The sequence below is a fragment of the Corvus cornix genome, chromosome 2, assembly GCF_000738735.6.
Source record: "Corvus cornix cornix isolate S_Up_H32 chromosome 2, ASM73873v5, whole genome shotgun sequence".
NCBI lineage: Eukaryota > Metazoa > Chordata > Aves > Passeriformes > Corvidae > Corvus > Corvus cornix.
The window spans coordinates 68,223,036-68,245,548 of NC_046333.1; positions in this window are offsets into that span (position 1 = coordinate 68,223,036).

Sequence of the window (22,513 nt, forward strand, 5' to 3'; positions counted from 1 at the left end):
TTACAGGTGTAAATACTGAATGTTTTGTACCTCTAGCTCGATACCCAATATCTTGAACTGGGTTTCCAAAGTTACATTTAGAACCACACTTGGCTATGTTTTAATGGCTTGCTTACTATCAAACAGAAGTTTTACAACAGAATTAGGGCTAAGTTACATGGGACAGAATGCACATTTTATCTACAGGACCTGCTTTTCTCTTTGTGCATTCTCCTGACACTTTCACCACCCACCTTTCTAGTTCTGCAGCACTTGAAACTGGAACCTTACATGCAGTAACTTCCATCATTAACAGACATAGCTAGCCCTGACTATGGGCGCTGTGAAGCCAGTGCGAACAGAGATGAGATCAATATCTTTACGTCCCTGGTTAGTCTACATATGTTCTACACATTCCTGATTTATTCCTAGCAGAGGATTTGTGCCTTGAATGAGGGAGAAGCTCCACGGAAAAGGCAATTTGAACAGCTGATTGGAGAATACACATAGAAAGTGAAGATGTACCAATATTACCTAACTTAAAATGAGTTTATTTTTAAAAGCCTCAAACTTGAAATCTCAAATAAAAATAATCTTGTGCAATCACATTGCTCACCCTTTCAGCTCACCCTATTGGTCACCAGCAGAGTTTAGATGTTTACATCCACATCCGAGATAAAAAGTTATAGCTACCTCCTTGAACTCCTTGGCTCTATTCGAAGTAGTTCTGTCTTACCACTGGAATGTAGCTTTCCTTGCCTTGGTGAGGATGAGAACAGGTTTATAAAATGACTAAGAAAATCCTAGCTTAATAGTTAGGTCAGAATGGGAGCATGGAGTGAAGCCGAAGGACAATTTTATCCTTATGGAACACTTTAAATGTCTGATCAGCCATAACAATTTGCTCATTCTCATAGTCAATGTAATGATCATTATGAAGCGTGCATTCCATGAAAATTACATTAGGGACCGTCCTCTTCAGTTTTTGAAAGGAGGTGTCATAATCTAAGAAAGCAGTAGGTTGAGGACTGATGCAAATGTAGGTACCATATCTGAAAGACAGACATTCTTTGCTTTTCTCTTTGAATTTGTAATTTGTGTTCTCATGACTAAGTACACTTTTAGAATGAGTAAGTATGTGGAGAATAGGGACATCTGAAATTCTGTGTTTTTACAGAGAATGCAGAGAACCTTACAGATTTTTAATGAAGTACATATTCTATTACAGCTCATGCAGGATATATTTGCATAGAGAATTTTGGGTTTTTTTCTGGTTATGAGTATCATATTTACAGGTTGACTTTTCAAGAGTGTAAATATCTCCAGCATTTTTTTTTTTTTCTCAGCATGGCCTATCAAGTCTTTTCCAAATCCTATAAACAGTGTCATCCAGTGAAGAGAATGTTAGTTTGGGTGATAAACTGTTAGCTGTTTTCCTTTAGGAAAATAAAGACATTTGTAAACATTGAGAAAGAACAGGATGTTTCTTCTGATAATTGGAGAAAGACTAAAAACCATCATTTTTTTCCATTCAGATGAGAAAAATAGAAAAACTTAACTAACTATCTTTCCTTCTTAAATAACTGAAAAAGGGAAAACTGAGCAATGTAGAGGAAAGTTATCTTCTAAAGCAATAGAAATGCATTTTTATGAATAAGTAATATGAACTTAAGGTTTATGGGTTTTTTTCAGTTTGAGGATTCAGCACCAATTTACTGGAAACAGCCATGAGATAGGAAAAAGAACAATATAATCAACAATACTAATGACAGGGGGCACAAAAACCGAACGGTTCACATGGAAGCCCCCTGACAACACCCAACTGCTCCCTCCACCACGCTATGCCGAGTCCGAAGGGAGCCCTTCCCCATCCCTGGAAAATGATGAGAGGTGGTACAGAATAACCTCTGGGTCCTCGCCATGCCCCTCCTGGCTACTGCAAAAATTACCCCTGTCCTCGCCAGAACCAGGACAATTTAGTCTTCCTGTAATCGTCATAATATAGATTTATTCAGTACACTGCAGTGCAGCCTAGTTCTACCAGTACTTCTTACCAGTAGTTTGACTCATACAATACTATGCTAATGTTAGGCTTAGTGCTTGAAAAACTTTTCACAAAACTGTGCAAGCTGCCTTTCAGCATAGAGAAGGGAAAGTAAAACGTCTACTTGATTCATCATTAGCCTGCAGATTTCGCTGTGGATTCCATATAGCTTGAACAAAAATAATATTATATTCTGTAAAGAAAGGGGTGCAAAAGGTAAGGAATCTTTAGTGGGTCTTCTTGGAGATGACTCACAAACAGTTCCCTTTTGGGGAAGCATGTTCTTGTCAGTATATAGCTTGTAAAATTGTGACAAAGTGGAAGAGGAAGTGGTCTGAATGCCTTTCATTTTGTTTCCTTTCTGTGAAGTTGTCTAAAGGACTTACTGATTTGCCTGATGGTCCATAGATGAATTAGAGACCTTTTGCAATCATTGTGGCAATATGAAAGATCAAAACTATGCTACAGCTTCTTGAGACTTACTTAGGCACTGGAAATTAATTTATTTCCTAGGGATAGACTATGACAGTATGACCCTTTAACATAGAAGCTTAAGTCAACAGTCTACTCCTCTTGGGTCAGTTTACAGATGGACATTTTGCAGCTGAGAATTGATGGATCTGAAATTGCAGATTCATGCAATTTTAATCTTTTCAGGTAGCCCCCAGTAACAAAGGCTGGCACATGCAGTCAATAGCTTTGTTGTTTAGACTGGCGGCACTGGAACAAAAGGCCTTGTTCCAGAAGTTTGCCTGTATTAGGATAGGCTGAATTCTACTGGATTTGCTCTGTTGTATTTTAGCAGCTGCTCACTGGCGATCATTTGGTATCGTAATCCAAGTTTTCCTATCAATAGACAAGGGTAAATTCACTAGTAAACGCTTTACTAGGTTTTGCCATCAAGCCTCTATGTCATCTTGGACTGTGTTCATTGTCCTCACACAAGGAGATTGTGTTTTAGAAGGACATGGATATATTTCTATCAGTCTTTCTACAGGAATGCAATAGGGAATGAGTTTTCCTCTAGAAAGCCAAACATTAACACAGACATGATGACTATCTTTTATTTTGGTATTAATTATTTTGTGCTGCAGCATAAAATTCATTATTCTTAAAAGAAGTAAAGTTAATTAATCAAAATTAACTCATGCCTAATCAAACAGAGAAATTAACTAAATGCTAATCATGTTACTGTATTTATGTCATCTTGGCTCACTGAAGTTACAAAAACCTAGTCTGTAAGGAACACCTGCCATTAAAAGTTCCCTACATCTACCTTTTGTAATCTTCCCCTAAGATCACTAGGAAGCAGTGAGGAAAAGAAGTGAGCAAAGGAGGTGTGAGGACACTCCAGTGAGTACTTTCTCAAGGAGTCAATCCACTGTCAAGTTGTATTGTTGGCACATCCCAATTATGAGAAACTACAAAAGCTATTCAAAGAACAACTTCTTTTTTGTTTTTTTAACATTTTTCTGGGAAAAAAGAAAGAAAGAAACAAACAGAAAAACTCCAAACCCAACCACAAACTGAATCTTTTCAGGTGAAGTATTCTTTCAAAGAATTCGTCAAGAGTCATATATTGAAAAGTTGCAATCCAAGTGGTTTAAACTCAGTAAAGATAGCAATGTAAAATGTCTTATATTAGAATGCGTCAGGCAGCATTAACTGTAGGCATTACTACTACATTTATTATTGGCTATAATAAAACAGTGTAACGGTCCCCAAAGATACAATCTTAGATCATCACAGGCATGCATAAGCACTACATATTATACAGTTCTTGAAAATAAATATGGGATGATGCCATTACTCACAAATAGCATAGTTATGAATTAGTCAAGCAGATCAGTCCAAATGAGTGCAGAAGATAGTATCATTATAACATCATAGTGTTGCATCTTTTCCATATAATACATACATCAGAGAGGAACTATTTGAAAAGTTTTTGAAAATTTGTAAACACAGTATTGCAACTGTCTGAATCTTTTGAACCTGTAAAAGCTGCTCTAATTAACTTGACTGCAATAGTTCAAGGTTCAGACAAGATGAAGGTTTGAAAGGAATATCTGCAAAAGACCTCAACTACTTGAAATTGTTTCTGTATATGGAAGTGATTCTAAAGTGCAATAAAGTATTTTCTACACCTACAAAGTCTGGAACATTGGAATTTCCCAAAGGAATAGACTTCTTACTAAAAGCTCTGCAGAATGGCAAGGGAAAAAAACCCTGTCAGACATCAAAAATGCATCACAAATCATTTATATTTCTTTAAAAACTATCTAAGTCCAGATCAGAGAACAGTAACTGTTCATCTTCCTGGCTCTATTCAGAGACTGTATCATGTGGAGCATGTCAAGGAAACTGGAGATGGCGTCACAGAAGATTTTTCCCTGCTTCTGCAGGAAACAGGAAAAGCCAAGGACTCAGGGCCTACTTCAAATTCTATTCTTTACATTAGTTGTTCTTGAGCATACTTGAAACATGCCAGAGAAAATCATCAGCAAGTAGCATATAGTAAGACGAAACAGATTTTTATGCTTTGTGGACATACACCATTAGTCAGGTGATAATACTCTCATTGACTTCAAAGGTCAAAGTTTTATAAAGCAACTTCTAGAGTCAGCAAATATAATTTTGCTGAATAAAGGTATTCATTCATAGGCAGAGAATGTATATGTATTCAAGGGGTAATAAACTCAAAAGGGTTGTGGGTTTTTGGGCTTTTTTTGCAGAGATTTGTAACTATAAGAGTAGACAGTGGAGTTGGTATCAGCCTTTCCCAGAATCCTAAGATGTCATTTCCAATGTTACAGGAGTGACTTCACCTCTGGCTCCTCTCTGACTTGTCTGATCCTGGGTTTGTGTTTGTGTGCAATGTTGCTTTTCTTTTATTTTCAGTCAGGAGGCAAGCGCTATCCTGTATATACTAATGTCTATCATGCTGCAGATCTGACTGGTTTCAGGCACCTGTTTTTCTTTGATATTGACAAACAGCTCCTTGAAAGAAGACATCTTCATTTAGCAGTTGGAATAAAGCATGAGAGAAAATTAGCTTTTAGAAACACCAAAGAGCCTAAGCACATATTTAGTTCAATTTTGGTTAAGGTCCAGCTGGAACCAATCCACTGCATAGAGATATGCAGAAATAACGTAGTCATGCTGATAGTCATCAAATGGCTTCTCACAATTCCTCCACCACCAAGGACAGGCAACCTCTAACAACTGACACAATCAGCTCTGAAAAGGTGTCTTGGCTCAAATACCCTGATTTACAGGAGTAAGTTTAAAAAACTGGGGATATTAATGATAGTACTGCTCCCTTGCAGGAATACTCTCATCCACAGAAGGTTAACCCAGGTGTTCACATGTCTGTGTCTGTCACCTGGCTGGAAGTGAAAATTCTCATCAAGATCTGAAAGTCACATGTCCAGTGCCTTATGTATAGTACTGAAACCTCATATTAAAGACAGATCCAAATTCAGCATGAAAAATTATTCAAAGACACACCCACACTCGTCACTGTCACATTCCTATTACATTGTGTAAGAAGAAAACAATATCTGACAAAAATAAAATAAACACAGACATATGTATGAAAGAACTGACTACAGTACTCTCACATTTATCTAATAATTTAAGGTCAGTTAAAATATGTGTTTAGTGTTATCCTGGAAATGTCACATAAGGAAATATAATACTAGTTTTTGTACAGAAAGCTGAGGAGAAGAACAGCTGTAGGTGTGTTCTCAACAGAAATTAAACAACACAATAATTAGTGAAATAAATATATATATATATTTTTAAGTCCACTTTCCACCTTATTTATTCTAGCCACAAAAGTCCTCGCCATCTTCCAACATGGGTACCTTCTCAGTAACATGAAACACAATTACATTGCTGCTGATGAAAAGGCAGCAGTGAACAAGGTAAGTAGATTCATTTTCTGTCCAACTGGTTGAGGAGAATTTTTGACCCTGTCAGCTAAATTGGAACCTCAGGGTGTGTGGGGAATTTATGACGCTGAAGATTAATAACCATACTCTATGCAATTCTTGACACACTGAAAAATATCCAAAACAGTGTTTGTATGGCTGTTCGGATCCTTGGGTTTTGAAGAGCAGCCCAAGGTAAGAATTTGTTTTGCATTCTAGGATGTAAAGAAAAGAATTTTTGTTTTCAGCAGAATGTAAACCTTAAAGCAAGACATCTATGCACATACACAGATTTTCCTCTTCACTATAAATAGTCTTCAACATGTACACTGATGTCCTGCTGATTCAAGCTTGCTGAAGAAATGCAATTTCTATTTAAATCTTGTTAGGGAATTATAAATATTTTTGGGGGAAGTAATTGGCAAAAATTAAAAGTCTCCACATGGATATTACTTCAGAAGACAATCATATGCCTGGAAAGAGGGAAAACAATTCTATTCCTTTGTGGAATTTCAAGTTCTGGCTGTTAAGAGTCCATTAAGGTAAAATTGATGAGAAATTAAAATTTTTGGATTATTGACAAATGGTAATCAAGCATCAACATAATTTATTTCTGAGTCTTCATCTAACACACAAAATCTGAAAGATCAGATTGTAATTTCTTGGGGTGTTTTGGATTTTTTTTATCACTTTGTCTTCTGTGGTAATAATCCTGAAACAAATCCTGTAATGTAGACCCATGCCAGCTTTGCTTAAATTTGTTCTCGTCTCTTCTCTCCTGCATGCAACAAAATCAAGTGAATGGATCCCTACAGTTTTCTATTAGTGACAGTAGTAATTAGAGATACGGAATCATAGAACCATAGAGTATCCTGAGTTGGAAGGGACCTGAAATAGTCATCAAGACCAACTCCTCACCCTGCACAGGACCATCCCCAAGAATCACACCATGTTCCTGAGAGCATTGTCCAAACACTTCTTGAACTCTGTCAGGCTTGGTGCTGTGAGCGCTCCCCTGGGGAGCCTGTTCCAGTGCCCAGCCACCCTCTGGATGAAGAGCCTTTCCCTGATATCAAACCTAAACCTCCCCTGACAACTCCAGGCCATTCCCTTGGGACCTGTCACTGGTCACCATAGAGATCAGTGTCTGCCCCTCTGCTTCCCCTCACAAGGAAGCTGCAGACTGCAATGAGGTCTCCCCTCAGTCTCCTCCAGGCTGAACAGACCAAGTGACCTCAGCTGCTCCTCATATGGCTTCAGTTCAAGGCCCTTCACCATCTTTGTTATCTCCTTTGGATGCTCTCTAATAGTTTCATATATTTCTCATATTGTGGCACCCAAAACTGCCCCCAGCACTCGAGGTGAGGCCGCCCCAGTGCAGAGCAGAGTGGGACAATCCCCTCCCTTGCCTGGCTGGTGATGCTGTGCCTGATGCCCCTCAGGACAGGGCTGCCCCTCCTGGCTGCCAGGGCACTGCTGACCCATGTTCAACTTGCCATCAACCAGGACCCCCAGATCCCTGTCCATGGGGCTGCTCTCCAACCTCTCATTCCCCAGTCTGTCCGTACATCAGGGTTGTCCTGTCCCAGGTGCAGAACACAGCACTTTCCCTTGTTGAACTTCATATATTTGCTGATTGCCCATCTCTAATTTGTTAGGTTCTCCTGCAGGGCTTCTCTACCTTCGAGGGAGTCAACAGCTCCTCCTAATTTGGTGTTGTCAGGAAACTTAGTATTCCTTTGAGTCCTGTGCTCAAGTAGTTTATGAAGATACTGAAGAGCACTAGGCCTAAAATGGAGCCCTAAGAGGAACCTTGGTCTAAAAGACTAAGACTGGTTAGCTTTGACTTTCATTCAGAGGTGGACATTCTCAGTCAGATTTCACAGCGAATAGAGTTTTCAAGCACTTCTAAGTTTTGAGGACTTCATTGACTCTTTAAGAGTCCATTTTTGTTTCCTGGCTTTTGCAAGAGGCTGTTATTCTCCTTTAAATAGCATGAAAGTCATTCTTTTCAAGATCTTTTAAAGATCTTTTCATGATCCTTTCAATCTGAAGAGAAAAATATATAATAGTGATTATCATTATTGTTATACACGGAAAAAAATGGGGTTTTTTAAAATGTGAATTGAGGAATAAAGTTCCATATACATTTTTCCTATTCCATTCAGACTCTGTCATCTTAAAGAGCAGGTGATAGATCTTCTGATCTCAGGAACTTAGTCCATTGAATTCTAGAGCAGTACATTTGCACTTCAGTATTCGCTAACAATATTGTGGAAGCCCACACTGCCACCACTTTATGTGATTTTGCTCAGAAAACATATTTTTAGTTTAATTTGTATATGCACTTGAATTAGAACACATAAGTTTTGTTCTTTTTGCAACCCTAACCAAATAATTAATTGTAAAAAAAACCCTTTCAAATTCAGTCTGATATAGATAATTTTTCCTAAGTCTCTTTTCACACTGGCTTTTTTATACTTTTTCTATCTATAGAGTGAATCGAGAAATATGTAATAGAGATTTCCATCACTGTCCATACTAGCAAGCTGCTATAACTTGTGGCAAATAGCTTTGACATTTCTGGTTTTCAAAGTGTGAATAATGTGAAATTTGCTCTTTAGAGATTTTCTGTTGATCTTTTCAGACATAATCTCCAAGTGCAGGTGGGCATGACATACCTGGTGACACATTCAAACTATTTTACCAGATAATGCAATGAATTCATAGAAAACAATGACACATGGCAAAAAAAGTCTGTACAGTTTGTTCTGACACTTTCCCTGAAGCCTTTTCTAACTCATTCTGTGATACAGCAGTATCCACAGAATGTGCTTTCAAGTTACAGCTCAACAAGCCTTTCAAATGCATCAGTGTTGAGTTTTTTACTTCTAATTAAGTAGGCATTTACTCACTTGGAGCAACTACTTTAGTGGTGGAACCATTTTCTAAAACTTACTAATATTCACAGGAATTTCAGAGAGCCTGCAGTATTGCTGACAACCCATGAAAATTGGTGTAAATATTTTCCTCCTCATCCACGGGTGAGTCTAACTTTTGCTCAACTAATTTACAACTTCCATAAAATCATTTTGTTTGTGTTTTTGTTGTAAGTTTCTGTAATAATGATTTAGAAGAGGTTCTTTTGATCAATACACATTCAGTTGCAGTTATCTTCCAATGTGTCATCTGTTGCAAGATAAGCATATTAAGTGTGTATCACATAATTCATATATATATAATGCATAACAGTTTCAAAACACAGAAAAATGAGCATGTTCCACAATTAAATCACTAGCACAAGTCTCTGATGAAAAGAGCTGCTAACTCAGTCTTGCTAAGGCCTACAATACGTCTCTTCTGCTATGTACCAGAGCTAGCAACAAAGACTGAAGTGAATTAATCCTATTGCTCTGTCTTAAAAACAAAATAACTAAATCCTAGAGCCTTCCACTTCCATTTCATCCATGAAGTTAATTTTTGGCTCTGAAAATTGAAATGAAACCTTGTTAGTTATCACTATGACATACTTTTTTCTGTCTACAATATCCTTTGAGAACATGAATACAACTGTCCTTTATTTGGAGAAAAGTGGGACTAATAAATTGTACAAACAACACGAAAACTTTCCATCATCCATATGCTCAACCTTACGAGCGCAAATAGAAGTCATCCTACTCATCGATCTGCTCAGCTTTGGTGATATTAAGAGTAGCAAAGTGAGAGCTTCTTGTTTTCTGGTCCAGCCTAAAGAAAATCACTTCTGTAGAGACCAACTTATTTGTGCAACTAGCTAGTTCAGTATTCTGCTCTGAGCCAGGCTGTGGCCAACATGACAGTATGGCCAACATCTATCATCCCCATGGTGACAAGATTGGTAATTTTCAGAAGTCCACCTTGCAAATGCAGCTCCAGCCTGCTCCAGTCAAACTCACTTTACACTTTACTCACAGGTACACAATCTCCAAGTAGATACGCCCATACAAAAGAAATGTTTCCTCCATTAGGTTGTTGATAATGAATTTACTTACCAAACCAAAGTCCACTTTCTATAAAGGCAGAGTGATTCTGTTGACTTAGGGAGATCTTTTGCAAACTTCATGCATTTTCCCTAATCAATTATTAAAATTTTATTAAAATTTATACAATTCAATCAAATTCTGAGCACAGCAACATGAATTCTGTAAGTGGAATTTCAAGTAATTAATATAATAGTTATTTTTAAAAGCTGAGTGGTACAGACTACTCCCCTTCTCCCTCAGAGTGAAAAAGCAAGTACTTTTGCATTACTTATAGTGGTACAGAGACATTATAATTAGTACAATACAAAGAGTTCTTTTTGCTTTGCAGGTGCCAATAAGCAACCTCAAGGGAATATTCAAGAATCCTTGGTGTGTTTAGAGTTTTATTGCAGGAAAGCTGTATGATGTAAGTGCCTTTCATTTCACTCTCTTTCAGCTGTGGTGCCTTTCATTGCTTGCTTATACCTATAAAACACACATGCCTTGTGGTTATGCGATGTTTTTATTGTATTTTTGTATGTTCTTTGTACCCTAATGGTTCGTCCCTACCTCCCCCCACTTCCACTCCCAGTTGGCCTGTCCCAGATCCAAGCCTCTCCCGCGGTGCTCCCAAAAATGGTTATCCCTCCCCTTGGTCCGGCTCCTTCCCTATCAATCACCCAAGCCCCTCCCGGAGTTCTGGACTGTTCTGTGCCTGTCACCAAAGCCCTCCCTAATCACCCCTTATATGGTCCCTGTCAATCCCCTGAGACCCTGCCCCCTCGGATTCCTCCCCTCTTGGAAATCCGCTAAACCTCGACGCCCCATTGGAGCATGTGACCCCTTTCCCTCCACCCACCAAGACCATTGGACCAGATGTGAGTCCTTCCCTCCAGCGTCCCTCCCTCCTAATCCACCTATTGGTCCCTGGTTGGGTTACTCCTCCTGTTCAACCCCCCCCTTTATAAGGTGTAGCGACACTGCAGCTGTTGCTTGTTCGCCGTGGATTCCCTTCAGTAAAGTTGGATTACCTCCCCTGGCAAGCCTCCCCGCTACTTTTTATCTTTCCCTTTGTCGAGGGCTGCTGACTGCTACAGTTCCTGGAGCCTTCGCTCCCCTAGGTAGAGCAGAGGCTTCAGAGGAGCAGCCTTAAAGCTCCGTGCCTCCAGCTGCTCCCCACTCCTGCCGCACGCCGCTGGAGCCAGCCTGGGCAGTGGACAGCGGTGGTCGCTGCGACAATGCCTCTTTCTCCTTTTTTCTCAGCCTTTCTAAAATACTTAATCGGAGATTCAAACGAGCTTGTATTCTACTACACATGCACAGGAAACCCTAAAAGAACATTATGAAAGTTGCAAAATCAAAAACTCTGGAGCTGCTTTAAGGGAGCTCTGTTTTACAGCTGTTATGATACTGACTTCAGTTTTACAATTACATTTTGGTTTCCCACAATGCAACAATTATTCCTTATCTTTGAATCCTTATTTTACAAGTTTCATAACCTGATAACACAGAAATTTTTAATTTTTTTTTCTAGACAATTAAGCAAACAAAACTCCCAATATCTTCTCTTGTGGCATTATGCAGATTGCAGTATTAACATTCGTTAGCAGGGTTAAAATTTTTAGTTACAGAAAGGAAGTTCCTACAAGTCAATTAGTGAGTAATAGTATCAGTAAGTTATCCCCTCCATAAAGTTCATCAATGGCAGGGAAAGACAGCATCATTTCAGGGTTGGTATAAGTGAACTTAGGATGAGAGAGTCCAAAAAAATTGAGGGTGGAGGTATTGCCTGCATTCACATCTGTCTCTGCTGCAGCTTCTGCCATGTTAACTTTTGTCAACATGAGCACTCGAGTGGCAACACAGTAAATCAAGTCAGCTTGCTGATCTTATTGAAAGCTATCTCTGCAAAATAGTATCCAGTGTCTGATTAGCTCTGAGTTGCATCACCTCTTCTTGGGTAGGTCCATACTCCTTAATACTGAAGCAAGGAAGAGGCAGCCAGAGGCAAGAGAGAATGCATGTTCATTCTTTTCTGTGGGAGTATGATCTCAAATCCACTGAAGACCACATACCCAGTTACTCAAACCTTAGTGACATTCACAAGTGTTTGCTGACAGCAGAAGAATGTGAACAGTCAAGAAACCTGGGTTCAGGTCTAAGTGCTGCCAGGGTGTGATCTAGTAGGCAGAGGACTTTGTCCACCACAGGTGGATTTTTACTGTCCCTATCCACTCAAATCTGTCCAGCTGGTCCTTTTTTTGATTTTTTTCTTTAGAATCTGAGTATAGTGTCTCTGTCATTCACTTACTGCCAAAGTGACTGGTATGACTGCAGTTGCAGGATTCTTCTTGCAGCTCCAGACCCCCAACTCCCAATCTGTGTTTTTGGCTGTGGTCCACCAGCGGTTTCATGCTGAGGTCAGAGAGCTTTGCCATTTGCAGGATTAGGAGCCCTGGCTCCTTGCTCCCTATTCTGTATAATTCGCTTCAAACACACACACACAAACACACACAAGGTCACAGCCTCTTCTCGCAGTCCTGCTACAAATTTCCACAAACATTGCTGTCTTTTCCACTCCCCACTTCTGTTTTTCATTCCTTCAACTCTTGCTCCAGTTTCTTTATGTAGTCTCAGGACTCCCTTCAACTTCCCATCCTGTTTCAGCCTTCTCATCCACTAGCTATCTTAGTCCCAAATTCGCTTTCCTGAAGCTGATACCCCTTTCTTAATTTACCAATGACAACAATCAGTGACTTGTCCCCAAAGTCCATGCAAACTCCCCCAGTCCAAGCTTTTGCTACATTTTGGCATTTCAGACAGATTGACTTTCCTTTTTTTTTAAATATATTTCATTCAGGTTCTTTCTCTGGTGCTGACTCATCGGTGCAAGAATATCAAGACCACAGAGAAGAGTCTTCCTGTTTCCAGCTCTGATGCCAGCTCCTGCAGTGCTCTACAGCAACCTGGAGCAGCAGTGACAGGGACTGTCCAGCTCAGCACCTCGGGGCAGAAAGACTCTTAAGAGAGTAGCTGTCAAATTGTGGTGAGGCACTCCTGGGCATGAGCAAAGGGTGATTCTCATAAAAGGCTTATCACTGTGGCAGTTCATCAGGGAGATTACGAAAGGCTCATCCCTGACACAGAAACTATTTCTCTGCCAAATTTTGAGTCCCTCACCCACATAAGAAATACATATGAACATCTCATATAAATAATTTTAGTATCTTAAGCAGGTCACAACAATTTAAAATAAATGCATTGAAAAGAATGCATCACTTATCAACTGGTAATCTATTATTCCTCAGAGAAAAGTTAAGAAAAGAATACATAATATATTATGTATTCCAGTGAGGTTTAGAAAAAAGCTGCTTAGTAATCATCTAACATTTTTCACTATAATGGTGAGAGGGAGACATTCCATTAGTCACTAATGAATAGTTATTTTACAGTGGAAATATTGTATAAGTTTTTGTCACAACAGTTTTATTTCTATTTTAAAAGAGTTACATGCTAACTTATTTGCATTTGCATAACAGAGAGTACACAGACTATCAGCTACTGCATTTTGTCTGAGAGCTGGTTTCTTTAGAAGCAACCTGGCTTTGTCCAGGTCTTTTCCACTGGAGTCTTGCTACCTGATTGAATCCTAACTGTTTGTCTACATGGAAGAAAATTGCTCTTATATTAATTATATAGTTGTGTTTTATAAGGCACTCTCTTAAAAGGAAATTCCTCATTTTGGAAATGAAAGAGTGTTTATATTTGGCAGCTTGATAAATTACAGCTTATGTGATATATTTTATTAGAGTCTCTCTAATGACCGATAAATGTGTTAAATAATTTCAAATGAAATTAACTGAAGGCTAAAGATCTCAGAGTTCCCTAAAATGTAGTGAGAATCAGCAGCAAGGTAGCAAATCCCATCATGTTGCCTCTGGGGGAAAGGCTGTGGTGTGGATGTTTAGGGACAAAGGACTAAAGCCAGTAGAAAAGCAGGCTTCCTGAGTTCTCCCCCCACTCACTAAAGAATTTATTTCTACATAGTTTAACCCCCATCTTGAGCTATGCAAATTAAGAAGTAATTTTTTGTTACAAGCAGCCTCAGTAGTCTCTCAACATGTTCAATTATGTGTTTATTTTCACATTCCTGTTATTTTTTTGAAAACTTTAAAGCCATCTGGACTCAAATTTGGACTTACCTTTTTACAGAAGGCTTGTTTCAGTTTGAGGTTCTGGGGGAAGTTTCTTCTGAAGCAAAATATAAAAACTTTGTGGATTTTTCTCCCTCTGTGTTAGAATAAAACTGACTAACTAGATGTTACATTCCCGTAATTTTGGACAAAGAATTGAATTTGGCAAGGTTATGACTCTTTCTTGAAAAATTTGCTCAGTAATTACTCGGCCAAATGGCTTTCTTTGGAAAAGCCTTGAGAGAATTGCTAGCTAAGTACGGTAACACTCTTCTGTTTCACATACTTCTGTTTTGTATGACTTCCTCTCCAAAGCATCTTGGCACATTCCTGCTCAAAGTTTTAGGAAAATCTAAATACTAAATGAAGCTCCTGCTCCTTGCTGTGTGTGTATTATATATGTCTACACATAGAAACACTGATAGCAGGAAAACTATCACTCCTTTGCTGTCAGTGTTTCCCTAGCATCATTTCAATCCTGTATTTTTTGGTCCCTTCGAATTTAAGGGCATTGTTAGTATTATAGATTTTCAGTGATTTTATGTGTAAGTACAGCTCATATTTGGGAATAATGTAAAGAGCCACTGTTTAGGCTGAACTTTAGTAGGTAAGTTTTGCTGCAATCAGTTTCCCTTCTTTTCAGTAAAATGTTGCAATGAGGATGCACACCTGGGACTTACATGTGGGATGCCACATGAAAACTTCATGATAGACAGAGGATGGCTTGTTGAATAAACTGACTGAATGAACTTTTTGTATGTGATAACTTTTCCATCTAGACAATTCCTGTAAAGTTGGCCCGATGACAATTGCTCCAGTGAAATCTGGATGTCACAACTGCTGTTATTTATCCTGTTATTTATGCTGTTATTTATGCTGCTATACTGCTGTTATTGACATGCAGCTTTCCTACAGTTTAAAATGTATACCTATTTTATCCCAGTTTCCAAACAAAACTGTAGTAAGCATGGGGGTGAGGGGTGAAGAAGAAGCCTGCAGACACACATCTCATTGAGGAAAGGTAAAATGTATCATTCTTGAGGCTCAGAAGATGTATATGCCAGCACAGCATTCATAAATTCAGGTTCTACTACTCAGATCTCCAATCATAATTCAATTCTGCTTTTTGCCAGAAGCTTGGATTAGGGTAAAAACAGCACTAATTTTTAACCTCAGATTATGTTGCTGGTCCATGTTGTAACACAGCCTTACAGTCTTATTAGCACAACAAAACTGGGCAGTGAACTCCTATGAAAAATGCAGAAACGAATGGCTCAGAGTGGGGTAGGATAAAAACTCTTCCAGCTGGTTTTGCCACCATGAGAAAGGTTTGTGTACTGAAGTCTAAGATGGACTACAGCAAAGACTGTGCGTAGTAAACTGACAGGCCATGAGGCAAACATCTCCTGATCATTACAGTAGGAACAGTGACATTACAGTAGGAACAGTAAGGGGGAGACCTAGATCCTTTACTTGATTTTGAATGGATAATATTTAAGAAAGGGATCTTAGCCCCTCTGCAGTAAATACGAAATAGCTCATACATACCACTAGGAGATGTAATGAGAAGGGTCAATAGAAATGAACAGAGATTTTCACATGAGTTCTTGCGGGTTAAGACAACCTGTCTACCTAATGTGTTCACCTACCTTTATTCAAAATCTGACAGTTTTCCAAACTGCACTGTCAACATGGAATTTAAAGCACTCTTGCTAATAAAATCAGCTATTTCCTGAGGAGAGCTACATGTGAGAAATGCTTAGACTAAATGTCTCAAGATTTTCCCGCAGAAGAAAGTGATTCATTGTCTGGACACATCAGCATTCAGTTATTTATACAGACTTCAGAACACACTGAAAATTGAAAGGTGTTGTACTGTGGGCATTGCATATTGGAAGTGCCTTAGTCAAACAATCCTAAGTTTCTACTAGTACTTCTGCTTCAGCCTCTACTAATGCAATTTTCAAGACAATGCACTTATGTATGTAAATCAAGCATCTCGTTTATGAAAATTAGTCCCTTTGAGCAGAAAGGCAACTGAAGCATGTTACCTTAAACTTGCACTTTTTAATTCTTCCCTAGGCACGTAAATTTTCAGAATAATCTGGATATGCACATTGATTAGAAAACATTTTGAAATATTGGCTCTTAAACCTGAATTATTGGTTTCAGGACAAATGTTCCTGAAAGAGCTCCTTCAGATTGCAAACTACACATATAAAAATTCTTAACAATGGCAAGATTTGAATTCATACTATCTTTGGGTTTGATGACTATGTTTGGGTTTGATGATTTCAGCATGTTACCATAAGTCACCTATTTATTCTGTACTAGCCTGCCTTGCAAACAGGTTTGTAACTGGACTCCTACTCCTGTTGTACAAATTATTTTATTTGTGTAATTACCTAGACTTGACTCCCTTCTTATCTCTTCTCAGGGCCTTTTAACATGCTGCTTTCCCTGTGGAATTTGACCAGATTTGAAATATAATTATTCTAAGAAGGATCAGCATTAAAATTTGGGCCAAAATGTCTGAGAATATTCATATCTCGATGGCAGTTTGATGTTACATGAGTGTTTTAGAGGAACTGTGTTTCTAGAGAGTCTTGTTCAGTCTCAGGTTTTTATCATATACTTTAGCTGGATCCTTTGTAGGTTAGAACTGTAGTACAGCAATGCATAAGATGACAGACACATAATCACCAACACCCAGCTTTGTTATGCTCATTAGATCCAACCACATTAGGTACTTCTGTAATTTGTGATGTTACATTATATACATAACATAAAACTTGATGTGACATGAGAATAAGGGTAGGGAGAACCTTATTAGCTGTTGTGTGATAGGACAGATTCCACTGACATGCTTCTTCACACTCTTCCTGGGGAATAATGTAATGGCCTACACTGTGTGTGCTACAATAATGAGGTGCAAGCTCAGTCAGTGCTGTTTTATTCCAATATTCCTTTAATACTAAATATCTTTCAGTTAAGAAGAAAATTGTCTAATTTTGGATGTGTTCTGGGTCTTAGCATCCTTTAGCAGAATCACCTTCCTTCAGTTTCTCAGCCTATTCCCGATGCTGTTTTATGTCTGGAGAATATCCCCAAATATCAGCAGCACCTTTGTAGTGTCTCACACCTCCCTGCAATGGGCTTCCATTGCAGAAGTAGCGAAATGCTTCCGTTTCTAAATATACAGATAGCAGATTCTGCAAATTTTTGTCCCTTGGCTCCAGGACAATTGTGGATAAGATAGATGAAGAGCCAATGAGAAAAAAAAAAATACTTTAGAGGCTTGAGTTGCCCAGCAGACTATGAAGAAGTGTGCATCTGGAAAGGGAACCTGCGTAAGAGCACACAAACTGGCTAGAACCTGCATATGGCTCTTCAAGTGTGAGTTGTATCCAACCAAGTGGGATGGATGGCTGTTTCTGCCTGTTTATGTCTCTGACCAGATGAGCACAAACACCAGTGCTAATGATTAGCCTTTTGCCCTTGTCTAGCAATTTTCCCAGAGTAGCATCATAACACATGCAGTCTCCAGATCAGCCACATCATTTGTTTGGGATGATTAGATTTACATTCTCCCCTGAATAATGTGACTAAAACCAAGCACAAAGATAGCTACATTGTCTACACCACACACAGTTTTGGCAAAGCAGTTATCTGTTTCTGAACCATATCATGTTTCTTTCCTGGTATTTCTTCAGTGCCACGACTTCTAACCCATGTTTACTTCTCCATCTCTATTGCTCAAAACTTAAAGGTTTTGAGCCTGATGTGGAATGGTCATTTTTTGAAAAGAGCCTGACATGGAATGATCTGTGTTTGCAGTAAAACAGGATTATTTTGAAATAATATATAATTCATTTTAGAAAGCAGAGCTCTGCAAATTTCACAGTGATGACACATCTGGGAGGACAAAGCAGAAGTTAAGGCATAAGCCTGGGATAGTAGCCAACATATGCATGAGTATCAGGTATGTATCATAGATAGTTTCCATATTCACTGAGCCAGCTTCTGTACCCTTTGATGTAGGTTCCTATATCTCTCAGGTAAGTCATCCACAGATTCCAGGGCTGTGGGTAGCATACAACTTAACGGGGAACTTTCTTATTACTATACTAAAAACATTTACGATTGGAACGTTGATAAAATTCATTGCATGTCACAGGGAGGCCTTGGGAACAGATAACATAACAAGCTGAAGTGTACTGGGTGTTCTAAGTGCAGTCATAACTCTAGAGGCACTGAGGAAGTATGGGTTTTTTATGTCATGGTCATGATGTCACCAAAACAAAACAAAACAAAACAAAAAAAAAAAAAAAAAAAGGTTGAAGTCAAGCCAGGACTGATGGCCTTGAGCCCTGTGCTCAAATTTGCTTGACACACTTAAAAATCTACTACAGCAGAACTACACGTGTAACCTTTGGGTTCTCTGACTACCTTTTCTTCCTGTCTCCTCCTATTTTGTAATCTCCTCTGTCTTTCTCACCTTTTGAATCACAAACAGAATCTGTTTGTCTTCTTCCTCCCCAGTCTCTTCACTTCCTTTGCTACCAATACATATCCTCCTCCCCAAAAATCCTAACTACTTTACTTCCTCTGCCCCACTTGTTTGCTATCCACACTTTTCTAATACTCTAATCTTAGAAGAATAATTGTTTAATTAGCACAGTCATTTTTCCTTGGCAAGTTAACCTAATGACTAACTTGTATATATATATATATATATATATATATGTTTTTTCCTACCTGTGAGTTACTTTAAAGTCTTAGTGGAGTTTCTGGTCAAAAAAACCCCTTTTTCTGAAAGTGAATGAGGAAATAGCAATAAACACCTTTTGACTGAAATAGTAATTACCTGATTTTATATACCAATGGTGTATGAAATTCAAAATGGCAGTAGAAGTCCTCTGACTTGTCAATATAAGTGACCCAATTGTGTAGCTCCTTTGGCACCTAGTTCACCTAAGCAAAAAACATTTATTTTTCCTTCTTTCTCTTCTTCAGAGAAAAAAAAAATCAGGAGTAGAAAGGGGGGATAAAGAACTGTGCAAAAGTGAAGTGCTAACTCTGGGGGAGATCCTACCTACTTCATTAGTCCACAGGGCTATTGGATAGAGTTTAGGCTGTTCCTAACCTCTACAGTAGGGACTGAGTCTAGAAATTAATTAGGAGGGTATTCTTGGTAATGGTCAATATTCTATTCACTGCAGGGGGAAAAGGAAAGAAGCAGGGTGAGAACTTGGCAGTTACTAGACTTCATTGATTAAACAGAGCTCGTTTCTTATGATCTACTTTTTCAGCAGCCCGCTCGAGGTCACAGAGCTTTAAAAATTACTGCTTTGAAGCTCTAATTTTGAAAGCTCATCTGGTGGGTCGATTCTTGACAACACATGATGCCCCATTAACATCAACTGGATTTTGTGCAGGTGTAAGAATCTTCTCAAGAGAATCTGCCCAGTATTCATTGTTGAAACAAATTATTTTTTAGCAACCAAGTATGTAATTTTCCTACACGTAATAACATTTTCTGCATCCTTTGGAGAATTCCAATCCATCCACTGGAACATGTTGATTCCTAATGCCAGTTTTAAAAGCTAAACCACTGACATCACAATTATAGAGATGAACTGAAATACAGTTGTAAAAAAAGCTAATGGGTCATGGGTGTGCCATTTCTATAATGCTGGGAGATAAAATGTGTTTGCCCTATTTCAATCTTTATTAGGGGGAATATGACTTTTCTGAGAGCCAGATTCATTGTGAGGATTGAATTCTATTCTCAGTCTTTCCACTTTCCAGATGGAGACTGTGCTTTTAAAAGTGGATAGGAGCCTCCTCCCCTCCCCCAGCTTAATCATTTTCTCTGACTTTGCAGAATTGTGACTTATGCAATGTCACAGAGAGCCAATGTCAGAGCTGCAAATAGTTCTTCCATCCCCTGACTATTAGATCACTGTTCTAACAGTGCACTGGATCAAAGGTAGGTGTGTTTTGAGGACCCTCCCTTATCATACTTTTAATTTCATGTTGCAACTAAATTGGCATGCTCCTAGAGCAAGACTCCTTTGAGAAAGCTCTAAATAAGCCAAGGGAAAGTGGCTTATTAAAAATGCGCTAAATGGCTCACAAGTGTTTCTCTTATAATTCCCTAACATCTTAGATAAAATATCTCCAGCTAAAGATAGCAGGATATATTTCAAAAAGTTTTTTCTTCTGAAAATAGGATTTAAGATTCATGCATGATGATTATACTCTATTTTCTGCCTCAAACAAATGAACTCAAGATATTCTATAGGTTGTGAAATTTTTTGAACACTGTCTACAATAAGCGTGGTGAAATGATAAGTCTGTGGGGATTTCCCTAATATCCACATAGCTGTTGTAATTTGACTTTTTAGAATACTACCATATACTACGAAAATCTTTAAATCCTATTTATCTTTGGGCAAAGGCTGGTAACCATTACAAGTTAACAGTTACTACGTGAGTAAGATAAAATTTGATCCGGCTTAATTTCTTGTCACTCTAGTCATCTAAAAGTTATTTATTCACTCTTAGCTAGTCAGATAGATCTTCTTTAATCAATGAATAGTTAGGAACTTCAAAAAGGACTCAGCTAATGCCCTTTAGACATTTATTCTACATTTTGGTTAATCATCGTTGGGAAGTGCCAGTCTCTCTCTGTGTTGACTATAGAGGGAGCCTTGACAACTCACTTAGATAGGAAGAGTCTAGATTCTATATGATTAATATTAGTGAGTTGAATCCCACCCTTAGTGAGATCAGAAAAAGAGCAGTCTGACGCTTTTTAATGCTTTCTCTTCTAACCTTTGATGAAAGTCACATGAGCATATTAGAACCATAGAATCACAGAATGCTAGGGGTTGGAAGGGACCTTAAGGATCACTTAGTTCCAACCTCCCTGCTGCAGGCAGGGTCACCTTCCACTAGGCCAGGTAGCTCAAGGCTTTGAACACTGCCAGGGTTGGGGCATACACAGCCTCCCTGGGAAACCTGCTGCAGTATCTCATCACCCTCACAGTAAAGAAATTTTTCCTAATATCCAACCTAAATTTCCCCTCTTTTGTTTGTACCCATTAGTCCTTGTCCTATCACTACAGTTCCTGATGAAGGATCCCTCTCTGGCTTTCTTGTAGGTCCTCTTCAGATCCTGGAAGGTTGCTGTGAGGTCTCCATGCAGCCTTCTCCAGACTGAACAACCCCAACATTCTCAGCCTGCCTTTATAGAGGAGGTGCTCCAGCCCTCTTATCAATTTTGTGGCCCTCCTCAGGACTTGCTCCAACAGTTCCATGTCCTTCTTATGCATTCCAAGTGTGTAACTTTAGAAAAAAAAATAGCATAAAAACATACATAACCAGAAACCTTGCTGCTTTAACAGATGTGTTTTGTCAGACAAATAAACAAAATTCTTAGCCTATTTGCTTTAGTCCTCAGTATTCTCATCATCTCCAGTTAATTTTGAAGTCATTAAAAAGAGCTTTTGTAAGGGTATCAAATGACAGAGATGATTCCAGTTTTGTCTTCAAGAGTCGTGTTGGAAGAACATTAACTGTACATGTGAACAATACATAGAACAGACCACTTCAAAACTCTCTGTATGTTTACTGAAGTATCTATTTTTCTTCACCATTCTGTACATCTGAAAACTGTCAAACACTGCTGATCCACTCATCTCCAAAAATGGTGACACAGAGATGCCTAACCTTTGGTTTACAAAGATATGAAAACTTTGATTTATGAACCCTATGAAGAGAGACATTATTATTTAATATATTTATATATAAAATGTTGTAGAATAAGAATATATGAAAGGTCCATCATACCAATAAATTGTGCTTGAATCTAATGCGTTGAGTGAAATATTTGACTTTTATCACTGATGTCTCTGTAAAAGTATAAATGGAAAAAGAGGCAGGATTTGTCTGACCAGAAGTAGATGTCAACAGTGTCTATCGTTGAACTTTTTGTCTAGACTTCTCTTACAATCAATGAAAGAGAAAATGACCCTCCTAGACATCATTTGCTTAAGCATAAGGTAGGTATCTAAAATAGGTCAAATGAATCATTCCCTATAAATTCTCTTTCTTTTTTGACTTGAATCAGCCCAATATGAGCAGCTCAGATAGAAAGGCTTGTAAGGTAGAATTAGGTGAGATTGATCATAAGCCTTGCCGAAGCATTATGTTTCCATTATTAAAGGTGGGATTTTGAGAGAAGTTGATCTGTGTTAAGGCAATGTAGAAACATTGTCTTGTTAGTCCCTGACAAGCAAAATCAATCACTCAGCCCTGAAGTGGCAGCTCTCTGGAGCAGACAACTAATGTCAGAAG